General features: G+C 41.3%; 1 protein-coding gene across 1 annotated transcript in view; it reads left to right on the top strand.

The window, feature by feature from the left end:
* The window catches only part of ETV6 (ETS variant transcription factor 6), a 286,284-nt gene that overhangs the window by 158,069 nt on the left and 109,893 nt on the right, over positions 1-18,322 (top strand). The gene's annotated exons all lie outside the window — the stretch shown is intronic.

Raw genomic sequence — 18,322 nt, 5'->3', positions numbered from 1 at the left:
CCAGTGAGTCTAGAGCTATGAAGGACTTCAAAGATGACATTTTTTCACCTTATCCCCGAAGTCACAGATGTGTCTCCAGCATCCCAGGTAGAGCGAAACTTTCGCCGTCTACCTGGATGTGTTCAGCAAGGTGCGCATTCCCGCCCCCTCTTTTCCTTCCTATTCTTGGAGATCTCTAGGTGGGATAAAGCTTTTCTGAAATTGTCTGTGAAATTCCTTGAAATTCATTGTCCCTGCGCTCTTTGCTAGTCTTTGGTGCTAGTCTTGTAGTCTTTCATCTTGTAGGACCAAATGGGACATGTTCCATCTACATTAATTCTAGAAACAGACAAAATTTTAGAATCAGATGTGGATTTGATTCCCCTTTTTGCCATTTACCAGCTGGGTAAATTTTAGGCAAGTATGTAATCTGATGTTTTTTCTTTTAAAAATGTTATTGAAGTATAGTTGACTCACAGTGTTGTGTTAGTTTCAGGGGTACAGCAAAGTGAGTCAGTTATACATACACATATAATCATTTTTCAGATTTTTTTTCTCATAGGTTATTACAGAATATTGAGTAGAATTCACTGTGCTATACCATAGGTCCTTGTTTGTTTTCTACTTGATGTATAGTAGTGTGTGTATGTTAACCCCAAGATCCTAATTTATACCCCTCACCACATTTCCCCTTCGGAAACCAAAAGCTTGTTTTCAAAATCTGTGAGCCTGTTTCTGTTTTGTAAATAAGTTGATTTATATCTCTTTTGAAAAATTAGATTCCACCTATGGTGATATTATATAGCAGTTGCCTTTCTCTGACTTCTCTTAGTACAGTGAAGTGAGGTCCATCCGCATTGCTGCAGATGGCATTATTTTCTTCCTTCTTATGGCTGAGTAATATTCCATTCTGTGTATGCATCACATCTGCTTTATCCGCTCCTCTGTTGATGGACATGTAGTTTGCTTCCATGTCCTGGCTATTGTAAATAGTGCTTCAGTGAACATTGGAGCACATGTATCTTTTTGAATTATGGCTTTCTCTGGATGTATGCCCAGGAGTGGGATCAGTAGCTCTGTTTTAGTGTTTTAAGGAACTTCCATACTGTTTTCCATATAGTCTCTTCAATAAGTGGTGCTGGGAAAACTGAATAGCTACATGTAAAAGAATTAAATTAGAACATACTCTAACACCATACACAAAGTAAACTAAGAATGTAATCTTTTTTGAAATGTTTCCTCACTGGTAAAATAAGAAAATTAATACCTACTTTTGCAGGGATTAAATTATAATAGAAAGGATGTTACCCTGTGCCTGGTCTTTAGCAGATCTTTGATAGATGCTTAGCATGCTCCTTATTATTGGTCATATATTTGAAGATGATTCTCTTGACCCTTCAGGCCTGTTTGCTGTGTTAAACCTCTTTTCATTTGAAATGAACCCTCCCAAGAAGTCTATCATTCTCTTCTGCCTCCCAAGCTCCCTTCCGTCCCTGTTCTCCCAACTTTACTAATGTTTGTGTGACATTGTGGTCTGCACACTCTGGTTTAATGGAATGGGACTCTTACATCTTCTAGAAGTATCTTTCTTCCAGTAGGTGCAAACTAATCATTGAATGAGTAAACATGCAATTATTTTATCAATGTGATGTGAAGTTATGTTAGCACTTTAGTATCTATGTTATACTCACACTGATCATTTTGAATTTACATATAGCCAAAGTCAGAATTCTCCTCTCTTAAGCTTTTATGGGTCTTTTTTTTTTTTAAGTTAAATATTTTCTTTTACTTGTAATCCTATTAAATTTGATTTAAATTGGCTGAGGTAATTTTGATCTTATGTCTTCATCCCTGTCTAGAATTGCTTCTTTTTTGCTTTAGATGATTATTCCCTGTAGGTCTTTATGTTAATTGTTTGGAAGCAAAAAAGATTGAATGGGATGGGATCAGTGAAAGAACCCTGTGGCATGCCGCTGGAGACTGCCTTCCAGGTAGGCACTGATGATCTTTATCATTAACAAGCATATTGTGGTTATGTAGTGTTTTATGGCATATACATTTCTTTTTATATACCATTTACCATATATGCCATAAATGACATATTGTCATTTTTGCCAGTATGTACAGTGGTACTACATTTCAGTTTAACCCATCAGAAAATGTCAAGACAAACTGTCAAGAGTGTTTGCTGAAGTCAAAATGTACTTTCTGGCAGTCCTGAAAAATCTTTCCCAAGTACTGCCCTTTTTGCTTTGCTAATCTCATGGTGAACCTAAAACCTTATAGTTAGGCTTACAGAAGAAAATCTTGGGTCAGAGATAATAATCAGATGGCTAATCAATTTATATACACTCTGCTTTCAGCAGAGAAAAAAAAGAATTGTAGTTTCGTGTGAGCAGAGTTTTTAAGCTGGAAAAACAGCTAGAACATATCTGAAATCCACTTAGAGACAGTGTCTTGTACTCTTTTACTTGTGACCATGTGTATATTTGTGTTTTCTACCCCAGTGAAAAGGGCTTCCCTGGTGGCTCAGAGGTTAAAGCGTCTGCCTCTAATATGGGAGAACTGGGTTCGATCCCTGGGTCAGAAAGATCCCCTGGAGAAGGAAGTGGCATCCACTCCAGTATTCTTGCCTGGAGAATCCCATGGACGGAGGAGCCTGGTAGGCTACAGTCCATGGAGTCGCAAAGAGTCGGACACAACTGAGCGACTTAACTAACTAACCCCAGTGAAAACTTGTGGGGTTTTATATTTTATTTTTCATCTTAAAATTGACTCTAGAATGTTCAGTAATGTCATGAAAAAATGGACTTGAGGATCACTGGGAAAGGCTTGGAACAATTCATTATGTAGATGTTTATGGTCACAGGTTCAGGAGGAGACAGCCTTTCCCGCTTAATGTGCCGTTTTTCTCTTTTAAGAACATTCTCCAAAAATTAACTTGTAACTATGATATCAAAAGAATATGTCCCCTTACTGTATAGCTCAGTGAACTCTACTCAGTGCCCTGGGGCGACCTAAATAGGAAAGAAGTCAAAAAAGGGGAGGATATGTGTATACATATAACTGGTTCACTGTGCTGTGAAGCAGAAACTAATACAACATTGTAAAACAACTATACTCCAATACAATTTTAAAAAATCATCAGTGTCCCACTGAGGCATATTATGGGATGTCTCACCCTCGGCCCCAAGAGAGCCATTGGCACTGTGGGGCCCAGGGCCATCCGCTTGACAGGGCAAAAGGAGGAACTGGCAGGAGTAGATGGTTGTATCTGTGATTTACCAGGAAGAACGTAAGAGCAGGAAGAAGAAAACTTGAATGTTAATCCTGACTCTTCAGAGAATTAGCTCTGTGATACTTGTCCAACTCAGCTTCGCCTCTTTGTCTTAAGCAGGAATTTTTATCCCACAGAGTTGATTCAAGTGAAACTTGCAAAACTGTATTTCAAGTTGTAAAGCAAAATCAAATAGAAGCATTTTCAGCATTGTTTTAAATTATTTTCACGTCGAATGACTAACTAAATATCTGTTGGAAGAACGAAAAAAAAAAATTCCTCCTTGGCTTGTATGTGTATAAAATGGTATATAGGATAACCTCAGGAGTACTGATACAAGAAATGGAATTAAAGTATTTCCAGTGTGTAAGAAAAATATGGGAAGTGTACATATATGTAAAATAAAAACTGCAAATCTATTGACTCACTGAAGAAGGAGGTAGGAACTAGTTTTTAAAAGGCTAAGGGTATGTCATTCTAAGGAGTTTAGATTTAACCCTGAAAGCCAGGGAATTTAAAGAGGGGCGAGGGACTACCCTGGTAGTCCAGTAGTTAAGACTCTGTGTTTCCAATGCAGGGGTGCAGGTTCAATCCCTGGTTGGGGAACTAAGATCCCACATGTCTCACATCACAGAATAAAGATTAAAGGAATGACCAGATTCGTGTTTAAAAGCTTTCATAGGCAGTAACACAGAGGATGGAATGAGATAAGAAGCTATGTATATGAAATGAATTTGAGTCAGTTCTAGTGAGGCAGATGAACCTTGAACCTGTTGTTCAGAGTAAAGTAAGTCGGAAAGAGAAAATATTGTATATTAATGTATATGTATGGGATCTAGAATAATGATGCTGATGAACCTATTTGCAGGGCAGGAACAGAGACACAGACGTAGAGAGCAGATTTAGGGACAGAGCAGGGGAAGGATGGGACAGTTGAGAGAGTAACCGTGAAACGTGTACACTACTGTGTGTAAAGCAGATTGCTAGAGGAAAGCTGCTGGGTAACACAGGGAGCTCAGCTCTGTGCTCTGATTACCTAGAGGTGTGGGATGGAGTAAGGGCTGGGAGGTGGGAGGGAGGTTTGGGAGAGAGGGGGATATGTGTATAAAAGTGGTATACTAATGGCTGACTCATGTTGTTGTATGGCAGAAACCAACACAGTGTTGTAAAGCAATTATCCTCCAATTGAAAAAAAAATTTTAATAAAGCACACACACACAAAAAGATGTAGATGAGAAAAAATGCAAGTTCAAACTGAAATAACGTCGAGAAGGAGGGATGCTGTGAATGGGAAACACTCAAGTGATATTGTGTGTTCAGTGAGGCAGGTTCGGAGACAGATCAGATGAGGAGGGTAAGGGAAAGAAGCTGAAAAGATGACTCTTTGGGGAGCCCATTATCTTGGGCAGCAAGATGTGAAGGAGGCTGTTGCCGAGAGGGGCTCCCCAGGAGGTGGGAGGGGAATCACAGACCAATGCAAGAGAATTTCGGGAGGGAAAGAATGATCCCGCAGAGCCATATGCTATGGGGAAGTGTGGTGAAAGGAGGACTGAAGATGCCCTTGGCTTTTACAAGCAAGGAAGTCACCAGGGACCCAGGAAAAAACAATTGTTGCAGTGAGGAGAGGTGGGTAGAAACCTTATTTCTGTGGTTAATGTGGATAAAAGTGATTATAGGTGTCTCTTTAATAGACTATGAGTTGGAATCCATAAGCGAGAAGCCAGAGGGCAGCAGTGGTTGAAAAGAGTTCTGATTTTTTTCTTAAAAAAAAGTCTATAGGGGGAATATAGTTGATTTACACTGTTGTGTTAGTTTCAGGTGTACAGCAAGGTGAATCAGTTATATATATATATATATATTTATCTCCACTCTATTTTAGATCCTTTCCCCATGTAAGTCATTACAGAGTACCGAGTAGAGGGCCCTGTGCTGTGCGGCAGGTTCTCATTCGTTGTCTATTTTATATATAGTAGTGTGTATACGTCAGTCCCAATCTCCTAATTTATCCCTCTTCCCCCTGGGAACCATAGGTTTGTTTTCTACATCTGTAACACGATTTCTGTTTTGTAGATAAGTTCATTTGTAGTGTTTCTTTTGAGATTCCCCATGTAAGCAATATGTGGTATTTGTCTTCCTCTGTCTGACTTAGTTCACTCAGTATGATAATCTCTAGGCCTATCCATGTTGCTGCAGATGACATTATTTTGTTCTTTGTTATGGCTTTGTACATATCTGTGTATCCCAGCTTTTTAATCTCTTGGTGGATAGGTTTCCATGTCCTGGCTGTTGTGAACAGTGCTGCAGTGAACATGGGGGTGCATGTATGTTTTCGAATCACAGTTTTCTGTAGATAATACGCCCAGGAATGGGATTGCTGGATCACATGGTAGTTCTGTTTTTAGTTTTGTAAAGAACCTCTGTTGCTATTCTCCATAGCAGCTGTACCAATTTACAGTCCTACCAAAGGTGTAGGAGGGTTTCCTTAATGTTTTCTTTGTGTAACGGAAGATATTTGGCCATGAAGAATTGTTGGTGAGAGCTGAAAATATGGGAGAAATAGGTGATTTACAGAACTGGCACTTGCAGAAGTGGGAAAAAGGGCAAGATACAAATTAAAAATGGAGGTAGGTATTCTTTAGTGTTCAATAGGCGGAATAGCTATTCATTCCACTGGAACTAGAAGAAAAGCGGGTATAAATATAGGATAATTGTTTGAATGAGAGCAGGCTTGATAATTGATGGGAATTCCCCACAAAAATTCCTTTTTTTTTTCTTTTTTCCCCTGAGAAGATTGGATGGAGGGGATGGTGGTGAAGGAGACGGGAGAGTGGCTGATGGTTCAGAGTCCTGGCATTGAGTCCCAGTGGGAGAGCATGGCTTTGTATTGGTGCCAGTCTGTCTGTCTGTGTGGTCTTCCCTGTGCTGTTCAACAGCATGGTGTCGGAGGGGAGGCAGGACATGGTGAAACCCAGGCTGTCAGTAAATACAGAGCAGCAGCCACAGGAGAGGCAGCAGTTAACAATACAGAGAAGGGAGGAAGTGAGCCGTGTGCTTTCCCAGGTAAATGGGTTCCAAGTGCAGAGAGCAGCAAAGGCCTTGAGGAGGGAATATGTTTGGTGTATTAAAAGGAGAGCAAGGAAACAGGTGTGTCTGAAGTGATGTGTGGCAGGTGAGGGACGGGAGTTTGGAAAGCAGGCTGGGAGGAGGGGGTGGGGGGTATGGGAGGACCCTCTGGGCCATTATAATGGGTTTGGCTTTTACTTTGCCAATGAGAATTTTAAGCAGAGGACTGACATACATTAAGTCCCCTACGAACCAGCCTTCAAAGATGTGGACTTTTGAAGATGGGAACATACGCTGTCATGTCCAGTCACGTCGATTAGTTCATGTGTCTGGGGTGCGTCGTCACATGTGTGCGCCCTCTACAAGCGGTTGTACTTTTGTGTACTGTACAGGACTGTATACAGTACAGTAGTACAGTATCTTTTAAAATTAATTTTATTTTTGGCTGTGCTGGGTCTTCGTTACCATGCAGGCTTACTCCAGTTGCAGTGAGCAGGGGCTGCTTTCTAGTGCAAACCGCTCATTGTGATAGCAGAGCAGGAGCTTGAGGGTACACGAGCTTCAGTAGTTGTGGCACATGGACTTAGTTGCCCTTTGGTATATGGGGTCTTCCTGGACCAGGGACCGAACCTGTGTCCCCTGCATTGACAGGCAGATTCTTAACCACTGGACCACCAGGGAAGTCCAGTAGTGAAGTATCCTTATTTCAAGTCCAGGATATCTGGAAGCAAGAATAAAAGCAGCAGTGATGTAACTTCTCAAGGTACTGAAAATGTTTTCTTAATTTTTTGTTTGTTTTCTATGTATTATTTGTGTGAAAAGTATTGTAAACCTATTACAGTACAGTACTGTGTAACCGATTATGTCAGTTGGGGACCAAAGCTAACTTAGTTGAACTTAAGAACATGTTCTCAGAATTGGAACTCATTCATATGTAGGAAAGAAAAGTGAAGTTGCTCAGTCGTGTCCGACTCTTTGCGACCCCATGGACTGTAGTCTACCAAGTTCCTCCACCCATGGGATTTTCCAGGCAGGAATACTGGAGTGGGTTGCCATTTCCTTCTCCAAGTGACCTTCCGACCCAGGGATTGAACCCGGGTCTCCCGCATTGTAGGCAGATGCTTTATCGTCTGAGCCACCAGGGAAGTCCGTTGGCAGGTCGGTATAAACCCCCAACAGGGTTCCTGCCATTAGCCGTATGAGGTGACCGTGGAACTACAGAGCAGGGCTCCTCACTTGCTTCATGCAGGGCATGTCATCCATTCACACACGCACATTGCAGAGTTAGTAAAGTACAGCAAAAAACATGTTCACTAGGAGAACAAAGAACTAGAGCTCATATGTAGGGGACTTCCTGTATTCTGACTTAGATTTTTAAAGGGTGATTCTAGCTGCTGTGGGGATAAGAGGAAAATTGGAGTGTTGAAAGCAGAGAGGCCCCTTAGGAGCTGGTGAACATGAAGTCTGGAAAGACATGATGGAAGGTCAGACCAAGCATGTCCTACCTCAGGGCCTTTGTACTTTCCATTCTCTGTGTCTGGGCTGCTCTTCTCCCCCATAGTCCCACGGTCCACACCCTCCCCACCTTCAGATGAATGCTTAAATGTGAGGTCTTCATAGCAGCCCTTACCCCTTCTCATACGCAGTACCACCTCCACCATTGTCATTCAGGGCTAATGGGAACACTAATATTAGTTGTCCTTACTGTAGCTCCCATTTTGAAAAGGTGTGATACATCAAGCTTCCCATACCTTCCTCTGCAGAGTAGAAGAATGCCATGAAACCACGTGGCTGGTTTCTTGGCTCCTCGTGTAGCAAACAGCCTTGCATTCAGCCGGCGCCAGTCTTTGCATCTTTTTTTAGCCCCGTCGCTCACACTCTTCACAATCTTCCAGCTTAAACTCTTGAGTAACTCTGGACATTGGAGTTAGCTGGGAACTTGAGAACCAGATGAAGGATACTGCCAATAGCATGCCTTATGTGCTTGGCATCTAATTTTGGCACTTGTTTTAGCAGGTTTGATTGCATAATTCAGCCATTGGCTACAAAAAGTGACCACATATCCAGGGGGAAAGGAGGATTTGGAAGCACAGGATGCAGAGGATATGCTGGGATTCTTGTTTTTTAAAATGTACCTGCATATCCAACACTCTTGGGATTATTCCAGATCTTACACATCAACCATCACTTTCTTTGGGGAATATGGTATGCTGCTGTTATTCATGGTCCTTTCTACGAAGTCTCCATTTTTATTATATCTTTTGTGCCTGAATTCCATGTTTTGCAATAGTTTCTCTCCTACAAAATCTGCATCAATTAAGTACAACTTAATTTGTTTCCCCACTTTTCCCTAATTAAAGACATGCTATATAAACTGCTATTTAGGACGTCTGATAAATATGAAATAACTGAAAATAGCACATGTAATTGACACCATTCCAAAATAAAGCAAGCAATTTTCAGATTTAGTCCTTATATTCTCATTGTGCATCAATAATAGGATTTCTGACATATATACATGTCAGATGTGTACATACACACACACACACACATATATATGGGGGGATACTATTTTCATGATTTATTTTACTTTCATTTAAATTTCACCTTTAAATACTGAGTGTAAGTATATGCTGGCCTTGTTTTCATATATTTGAAGTAAAGATAAATGGACAGCTTTAAAGGAGCACTGTATTGAACATGGCATAGTATGTTAAACAAATGATATAAGGGATGGTATAACTCTGTATCCTTTTACACATTTTAGTGACACAAGAAAACCATAGGGACAAGACAACAATTGGACAGGAAACCCATTCGGGACTGAAATGAGAGCCGTTGGTTGCTGACAGAATCTCCCCTTGACTTCAGAATCGAGACAGACTAAGAAGTCTGTCGGTATACAGAAACCACTGGATTCCTGGTTGGCAGGATGAACAGTGGCATCAGGAGAGATGATAAGAAATTGGCTCATGCCAGTTGGGGTTGTGGGGGCCAGTCTGAAGTAAACAGGGTGGGCAGGAGGCTGGAAATCAAGTTGAATGTTGGCTGCTGCGGGCCAGGAGCTGGAGATCAGAACCAGAGGGTGGAAGCTGAGCCTAGAGGTGGAGTGATTAATGCATTCTCTGAGAATCCTGTTTCCCAGATAAGTTCCTAGGATGCTTTCCTTAAACGGGGGGATTTCTGTATTATTGAATGCACAAAGATGATGTTTCTTAGAACCCTCAGCTCATTTCTAGGGGAGAGATTTTTATGGTTGTTTTGGTTTTATTTCTTAAAAATATTTGTTTATTTGGCTGCATCAGGTCTTCGTTGCATCATTTGGGTTCTTTCGTTGCGTTGCATGGACTCTCTAGTTGTGGCATGCGTGCACCAGAGCTGGGGCTCAGTAGTTACAGCACATGGGCTTAGTTGCTCTGCAGCTTGTGGAATCTTAGTTCCCTGACCAGGGATCGAACCCACGTCCCCTGCATTGCAAGGCAGATTCTTAACCACTGGACCACCACCTGAATATTTACGTCACTAATAAGTACCTGCATTAGTACTTATTGATACTGTTGCCAGTACTCAGATGCTGAAATTACCAACAGAGGTTGCTGGAGGAGACCTTAAGTCCCGTTGTGACCCCCAGACCCCAAAGAGTCTGAAAAGAGTAAGGAGGAGTATGTCCACGAGTCAAATTTAATATTCCATATGCCCCATGGTAATTCTACATTTGAGGACAATATTGTAAGGTTGGTTAAGCTAGGGAAGCCCAAGATCGCTTGCTTTTGGCTGGAGTCACAGACATGAGAGTAAATCAGTTATTCCTTGTAACTGTCCTTGGGGAAGAAAAATCTTTCAAAACAGTGCCTGTAGCTACACTGTGCAGTACAGTTAGCCACTGGCCACATATGGCTGTTGAGCACTTAAAACACAGCTAATCCTTCTTGAGCTCTGCTCTAAGTATAAATGTACTCCTGGCTTCAGAAACTCAGTATAAAAACCTTATAGATCTCATTACTCTTCATACTGGTTACATGTGTAAATGATAATATTTTAAATGTTGTTGTTCAGTCGCTCAGTCGCATCCAACTCTTTGAGACCCCATGGACTGTAGCCCACCAGACTCCTCTGTCCATGGAATTTACCAAGCAAGAATACTAGAGCAGGTTGTCATTTCCTGCACCAAGGGATCTTCTCAAGCAAGGGGTTGAACCCACATCTCCTGAATTAGCAGGCGGATTCTTTACCACTGAGCTACCTGGGAAGCCTATTTTATATATAGTTTGGGTTAAATGAAATATTTTATTAAAGGTAATTTCAACTGTTTCTTATTCTTTTTACCATGGAGACTAAAACAATGAAAATCACATTATCTGGTTCATGTTATATTTCTGTCAGATGATAGTGCCTGTCAAGAGTGAGAGATTTCTGGGTGGTAAAAAGGCTGGGACAGGTTCATTTTGCCCACAAACAAAGATCAGAGAGGTTAGACCACTTGCTCAAGATCACACAGCGAATTGGGAGCTAAGCTAGGATTAAGCCAGTATGCTTTCTGTTACCCAAAACAGCCTCAAGGATCACAGCAATTTGTTTCACTGGTAAAATGGCTGCTTTGAGTAAACTCCAAGACTCTTGTATATAGATTGCTAGCAGTTTTCTGAAGCACAAGCCCTCAGTTCTGTCCTTCACTATCAAATACAACCAAAAATAAAGAGAAAAAAAGAAAAGGAAAGAAAAAAGCTTCCCCTTAAAGGACCCAGGGAGAAATCCCAGTTTTCCTTCTTGAGTAGATTTTTTTCACACCAGCATCCTGGAATGCAACATTAATTACTGAAGAAAACCGCAGTAAGAAAACACTGACCAGGAGTCCAGCCTTCATTCATCATGCTTTCCTCTTCAACACAGCAAGAGTCGTTTCAACAAATAGCCATTAAGAGATTAAGGCCAACCAGGAATAAAATGTTTTGGTCCCCAGGCAGCTCATTTGACCTCATTTTCTCAGAATTAGGGCCCCCAATGGTATGTGTTTAGCATGAGGCTATGTTAATTCTGCATCGTGTTACTCTGAAAAGCTTTTAAATATATTTCTAAAAATACTGAATTAATAAGACTTTAATGTGGCTAATAATCTTAGTAATATCTTGCCCACAAATGGGGTCTTTTTTCCCTCCATGGTGTGTAACCAAACCCAATAATTCTGTCATTTAAAAAAAATTGTAAAAAGTGATCTATGAAGTGTTGCAACATTATGAGCACATGTGGATTGTCATTGGATGAAAGGAAGCCTAGCGTCTTGTGTGGTTGGCCCTGGGTCCCTCCTCCCCAAAGCCATCGTCACTTCTCCTCTGAGAATTTTGATTCTTCTGGTTATCAATATTGTTATATAGGGAGTTTAAACGGGTGACAATTCTACAACGTTAGTTACAAAAACCTTCCATGCCCCTACTCTGTTGTTCCCACTCTTGATTTCCTGCTCATTGGAGGCAGACACTTGTAAATGTTTGAGCTGGTTCTTTTGTCATTTACCTCCAACTCTTGAGCCACATGCCACTGCTGCTATGTTTTCATTTTCCACCTCTAGACATTATCTCATGTTATCCCATCCTGGAAGATGACTGTATATCCTCTTGTCCTCTACTGCAGCCCCTACTATGGAAGCATCCCAATAATCATAATTTTGGATAGATCAGTGTTTAGTGTTTACATCTTGTGATTAGATAAAGTTATTTGCATCTGACTCACATACTCTGGTGGCGCAGATAGTGAAGGATCTGCCTGCAATGCTAGGGGACCCAGGTTCGACCCCTGGGTTGGGAAGATCCACTGGAGAAGGGAATGGCTACCAACTCCAGTGTTCTTGCCTGGAGAATCCCATGGATAGAGGAACCTGGCAGGCTATATAGTCCATGGGGTCGCAAAGAGTCAGAGAGGACACAGCTGAGCAACTAACACTTTCACTTTCATATACTCTATTCAGATGACTTTTCCTGTAACTTTGTTTCCGCTGGGGTTAATAACTATGATGTACTTACCATTTTAATGCGCATAGTACTTAGCTTTTCATGTGCCTGTTGCTAATTCAGACTCTGCCTCACCTCCTTTTTGGTCATTTGGATGCTCTAGGGGTCACAAAATCTGAAACAGAGCCTCTTAGAGCCTTCCACCTGCTCTGATCTTGGCTTAACTTGGTGCCCAACAGCCATCTGGACCTTTCTTCCCTTTATCTCTTCTTTGAGTCTGATTCAGTTTCCTGAATGCCATGCTTTTCTCTGCTTTGGTTTATTCCCTATTTTAATAGAGAACCATTTCCAATAGCTTCCTAGAAGGGAGAGCGTAGCTAGTAAATTTTTTGAGACCTTGACTGTTTGAAAATATCTTTTTTCCCTATCCTTGATCATTTGAGTATACAGCTCCAGGCAGGAAATGATTTTTCCTCCAGAATTTTGAAGGCATCACTCCATCACGTATGGGCCAGTGGCGCTACTGTTGAGATGAGCATGCCCTGCTGACTCTTAGTCCTTTGTGTGTAACTATTTTTGTTTGCCTGTTTGTCCCCTGGGAAAATTTTTATCCTCCAGCTTGTAGGATTTCCCTGTCATGTTCTGTGGTGTTGGGTCTGTGTTAATTGTTTCATGTCATTTCAATCTGCCTGTTCATTTCTTTCAATTCTGGGAAATTTCTTCTTCTGTTTTCTTTCCCTAGGACTCCCATTATTAGGGAATTCGTCCTGTAATTGTCTCACCTTTTTTGTTTTCCACCTACTTATATTTTGAGATCTTCTTTGAGAGATCTCTCCACTTTATTTCCTACTACTTCTATTGAATTTTTATTCCTGACATCTTATCTTTAATATACAACTGCATTTTTTTTTTTGTCATTGTTCTGGACGTATTCCTCATTCTAGCATTTTGTCTTTGTTTCAGAGTTACAATATCTTCTCTTATCAAAACGTAATTACTAAAAAAAAAAAAAAGTAATTACTCTACTGTTTTCCATCTTCCCTACATTGTCTCTGTTTTCTCCATATTGCCTTTTTCTGTTTGTTGGCTACTTGGTTTTGTTTTGCTGTCTGCCTTTTATGCTCAGTCTGAAACTTCTGGCGATCTCTGCTTGTTTGCTCATGTTGTCTGCTTGTCCGCTCAGTCGGTGGCACACTGATTGGAAATTCTACATCCGTGGTTGGGCTTGTCCATAAGAGTAACCAGCCTGGGCATTTCCTTGAGATCCCTATAGTGTGAATATCTCCAGGTTTTTTTGTCTGGCTGCTCAGATTCCCCAGAGATAAACGATGCTTCCGAAACCATCCTAGAGACCATGTAAGTCCAGCTGCCGACATCCTGGGAGTGCAGTGGGGGAAGGGGTCGGGAGGTCTCAATGGTCAATGTACACACATTCTTTTAATCCTCCTTGTATAAATGTTCAGTTAATTCCACTTTGTCATTTTGGTGTCAACTCTTTGGGATGTATTATATTTTACTGACTCTAGGGCGTGAACTTGCAATCTCCTGCCAGGGTAGGGGAGGTGCAGTAATACGATGGTCCAGGATTTCAGATGTAACCCAAACCACTAGTTCCAGGCTGCTGCCCTCTACGTTGAACTGTTTCACAGCTTTCCCTTCTATGAGTGTATAATTCTGCCTTCCCGGCTCTTCAAAGTAAATTACCATTGGTTCACCTGCTTTCAAGTTTCTTGCTTGTTTTTCTGTTTTATTCTCCACCCTTTCCCCCATAATTTCTTCCTCTCATCTCCTCTTCCTGGTGTCTTTGTGTCTTCTTAAAAATCTCTTTGCTGTTGTTTTAGAGGAGTCTGGGAAAAGAGAGTAGAGCTAAAATTAACTTCTTCAAACTCTGACAATCTCTCTGCCATAGGGAGATTGTCTAAAATATATGTTTCTTGTATATGTCAACCTAAACCTTCTCAGGAAGAAACTTCACTGTCAGTTGAAATTATTATTACTCTCAATAATTTTTTTTAAACCTTGACAAGTTCAACTTGTATCACAAATGTCGCTTGTGTATAATTTTTGTAAGTTGTTCCTTAAGGGGCAGGTAGTTCTCTCTTTGTGTTCCTATGTCCAGTGAATGGAAACAAGTGGTTTCATCTCCTTTGTTATAAGAAATCAAAGGAATAATCTGAGACTCTCTCGGTTTCTTCCAGGTTGTCCACTTTATTGGCATATAGTTGCTCATAACAGTCTCTCGTGATCCTTTGTATTTCTGCACTGGCTACTGTAACCTCTCCTTCTTCATTTCTAGTTTTGATGATTTGATTCTTCTTCCTTCTTCCCATGATGAGCCTGGCTAAAGGTTTGTCAATTTTGTTTATTTTCTCAAAGAACCAGCTTTTAGTTTCGTTAATCTTTACTATTGTTTCCTTCATTTCTTTTTCATTTATTTCTGCTCTGATCTTTACAGTTTCTTTCCTTATACTAACTTTGGGGGTTTTCTGTTCTTCTTTTTCCAGTTGTTTTGGGTCTATAGTTCAAAAGAATAATTTAGATAAAACCCAGTTCTGTATTTACGCCAGCACCTTTTAATTCAATAAAGAAATCAACATGCAGGTTAATAACAGACTAGTTAGCTTCTGTAAAGCTTAGTACCATGACTACTACATAGCACCATGTCAGTGTTAATTTCTACTGTTATTTTCATACTTGTTAATACTTCTGTGTTTCCCAGTACTTGAACCAAGGGTCCTCAGGTCCAGGTGTACAAGAGAGTCACCTGATGAGCTTTTTACAAATATTCCATTTTCCACCTTGGACCTACTTGATTAGAATCTTTGGGTGTGGATTCCAAGCACATAACAAGTTAGAACTCCAGTTTTGGGGAGAAGAGATAAGTGAGACATTTCAGGGACCCCTTTGGAGGAAAGAAGACGTCAGTGCATCATTGATGGCACTTATCATGTGGTGGGTAGTTCAAGAAGACAGCAAAGGAGTCAGTTCTGAGAGCTGAGATGAGGAACAAAGTATGTATACAAACAAATAAATGTATTTTATATTTTTTTATATATAATATATTTATATACATATATACACATGCACACAATCATGTATACACACACACACACACACGTATGCATACACACACACAGTAAATACATGCACACAGAACTTGGAAACCGAAGGTTGTGCTTGGCCCTCTTTCTGTTCATAGCATTAATTTATTTTTATTGGATTTGGGGTTTTTTGGCTGCCCTGTGTTGCATGGGGGGTCTTAGTTCCCCTGCCAGGGGTTGAACCCGCACCCCCTTCAGTGGAAGTGCGGGGTGTTAACCACTGGACCACCAGGGAAGCCCCGGCACAGAACATTTAGATAATGTGTTGCTCACTTTCTTTATGCTGTTTTGTCCCTTTGTTCAAATCAGGTTTTACCTGGAGAGAGTTAGAGGAGGTTCATGTGGATAGGCACGCCTTTATTCTTGCTCTCACAGTGGCAGAAGTATTGGCCAGAGTCAGCTAAAGCACTTACTTTAGACAAAATCCACACTCTTGAATGGGAGCCATGTGATTCTGATAGATTACATTTAAATTAATCCTTGTTCAGATTCAGGTCTCATCTGCTAATGGGGTTCAATTTTCATTCATCTACTATAAGACCAAATAACCCTTATTTGCAGTAAAGGGAAAGAAAAGGAAGGAAATTAAAAAGCATTAGGTTTTATTTCCATCTAAGTGACTCAAAAAGCTCTAAACAGTTATTTTATTTGAGAATTAATAGCAACCCTTTGTTTAACAAAGGCAGTCAGTGTTGGAAAAATAATTTATAGAATAGGAAATAGAATGATAGAATTGTATGTTATATGATTATAGTATAATTGGTAGAAATCCTAGTTGGTGGGGTGGGGGGATGCACTATTAAAGAATAACCAAGTTCACATCTGCTAATACTTTAGGCTGTAAAAATTTTAACATTTGACTCTAAGGAATAATCCTTTAAAATCTATTTTTTTAAAGTATTTTGAAATTCTATAGTGTTGGAACAATAGAGAATAATATCAGAGCTTTTGGTGGGTGAAATAATAATAGCAAACACTCCATGCTGGCTATGTGCCAGGCATTTCCCTGAGCATTGTACATCCATGGGTGGTTCAGTACTAGAATTCTCGCCTGCCATGCGGGAGGCCCGGGTTCGTTTCCCAGCCCATGCAGCCACAGCATCCCCTTTTTTGGGCTTCTCGTGTGGCTCAACTGGTAAAGAATCTGCCTGCAATATGGGAGACCTAGGTTCAATCCCTGGGATGGGAAGATACCCTGGAGAAGGGAAAGGCTACCCACTCCAGTACTCTGGCCTGGAGAATTCCATAAGAGTCGGACACGACTGAGCAACTTTTTTTTTATTTAACTTCCCTGGTGGCTCAGATGGTAAAGCGTCTGTCTACAGTGTGAGAAACCTGGGTTCGATCCCTGGGTTGGGAAGATTCCCTGGAGAAGGAAATGGCAACCCACTCCAGTACTCTTGCCTTGAAAATCCCATGGATAGAGGAGCTTGGTACAGGCTATTACCCATGGGGTCGCAAAGAGTCGGGAACGATTGAGCGACTTCACTTTAATTTACTGAATTTTTTTAAGCTTTTGATTTTCTATTGGTGTTTAGCCGATTAACCATGTTGTGATAGCTTCAGGTGAACAAAAAAGGGACTCAGCAATACATATACATGTATCTATTCTCCCCCAAACTCCTCTCCCATCCAGGCTGTCACATAACATTGAGCAGAGTTCCATGTGCTGTACAGAAGGTCCTTGTTGATTATCCATTTTAAATATAGCAGTGTGTACATGTCCATCCCAAACTCCCTAACTATCCCTTCCCCTCATCCTTGCCCCCTGGCAACCATAAGTTAGCTCTCAAGTCTGTGAGTCTCTTTCTTTTTATAAATAAGTTCATTTGTATCATTTCATTTTTAGATTCCACATATAAGGGATGTCATAGCACATTTCTCCTTCTCTGTTTGACTTACTTCACTCAGTAAAACAATCTCTAGGTCCATTAGACGTAGTTTTCTAGACTTCCTTGGGCTGCTCACTCCAGGTGCCTGGTCCAGAGGACATTATGCTTCAGACTGGGCTGGGCAGGACTGCAGAAAGTGTTTTAGAAAAACTCAGAGGAAGCCAATGGATTCCTCCTCTTCCTTCTGCATGTCATCTCATAAAAACCAAGTTACTCTCTCAAGGGACTGTTAGAACAGGTGACTTCAGAAAACTCGAGGACATTACTCAGGGTCACACAGATGGACAGTGGCAGCCAGGATTCAGTCCAAGTCGGATTCCAAAGCCAGCAGCATACCTCCCTGCCTCTGTTAATACCTTCTGCTCCGATTTGCCTCTTGGAAGGTGGGAAAGAAAGCCAGGGACGCATAGCTACTTGCAGTTACCTTGTGCGGTTCTGTTTGACTCTTTGGTTGATTTCCCAGGTATCAACCTGGCTGCATGGTAAAGAAAGCCCAGGGAGGAAGGTACCGTCCTCCTTCTGTGTCTAGAAGAAATGACCCTCTTTTGCACCAGAGAACTGTGCCCACTACCTCTGGGTTTTTCCTTCTCCCCTTTTCTTTTTTCCTTTATCAAAAAGATATGAGTGCTTAGATCATCCCAGAGAGATCTAGAAGAAATACCATGAGAAAACGGTCCCTCTGGAAGGCATCTTGCTCTCCCGCTGTTTGTAATTGTGAAAAGCTCAGCAACTGGGCAGCTGGATGGGGATAAATATAGCCCACAGCACTGACGCCCGCTGAATCCTGCTTTCTTAGAAGCACAATGGGAGTCCACGGAAGTCCGGGGAAGGAGCAGTAAAGCCCAGTCAGTCAGTCAGCCTCCTTCCCTCCCTCCGCCCCTTTCTCTCTCTCCATCCTAGACCTCAGTGTGGGTGTGCTGGTAGAAGTAGCTCCAAGGTGCACTTAAAATAGCTGTGGGACCTGCATGCTGGCTGAGCTCAAAGACAGGGGAGATGCTGCCTGTAAAGCCAGCTCCTGTCTAATGCTAATGCTCAGGACAATTTTGACCATTCTGGTCCAGGGAC

Source organism: Budorcas taxicolor, chromosome 5 (assembly GCF_023091745.1).
Source record: "Budorcas taxicolor isolate Tak-1 chromosome 5, Takin1.1, whole genome shotgun sequence".
NCBI classification, from domain to species: domain Eukaryota; kingdom Metazoa; phylum Chordata; class Mammalia; order Artiodactyla; family Bovidae; genus Budorcas; species Budorcas taxicolor.
The sequence above is the reverse complement of the archived record's forward strand: the minus strand, read 5'-3'. Positions and strand labels throughout refer to the sequence as shown.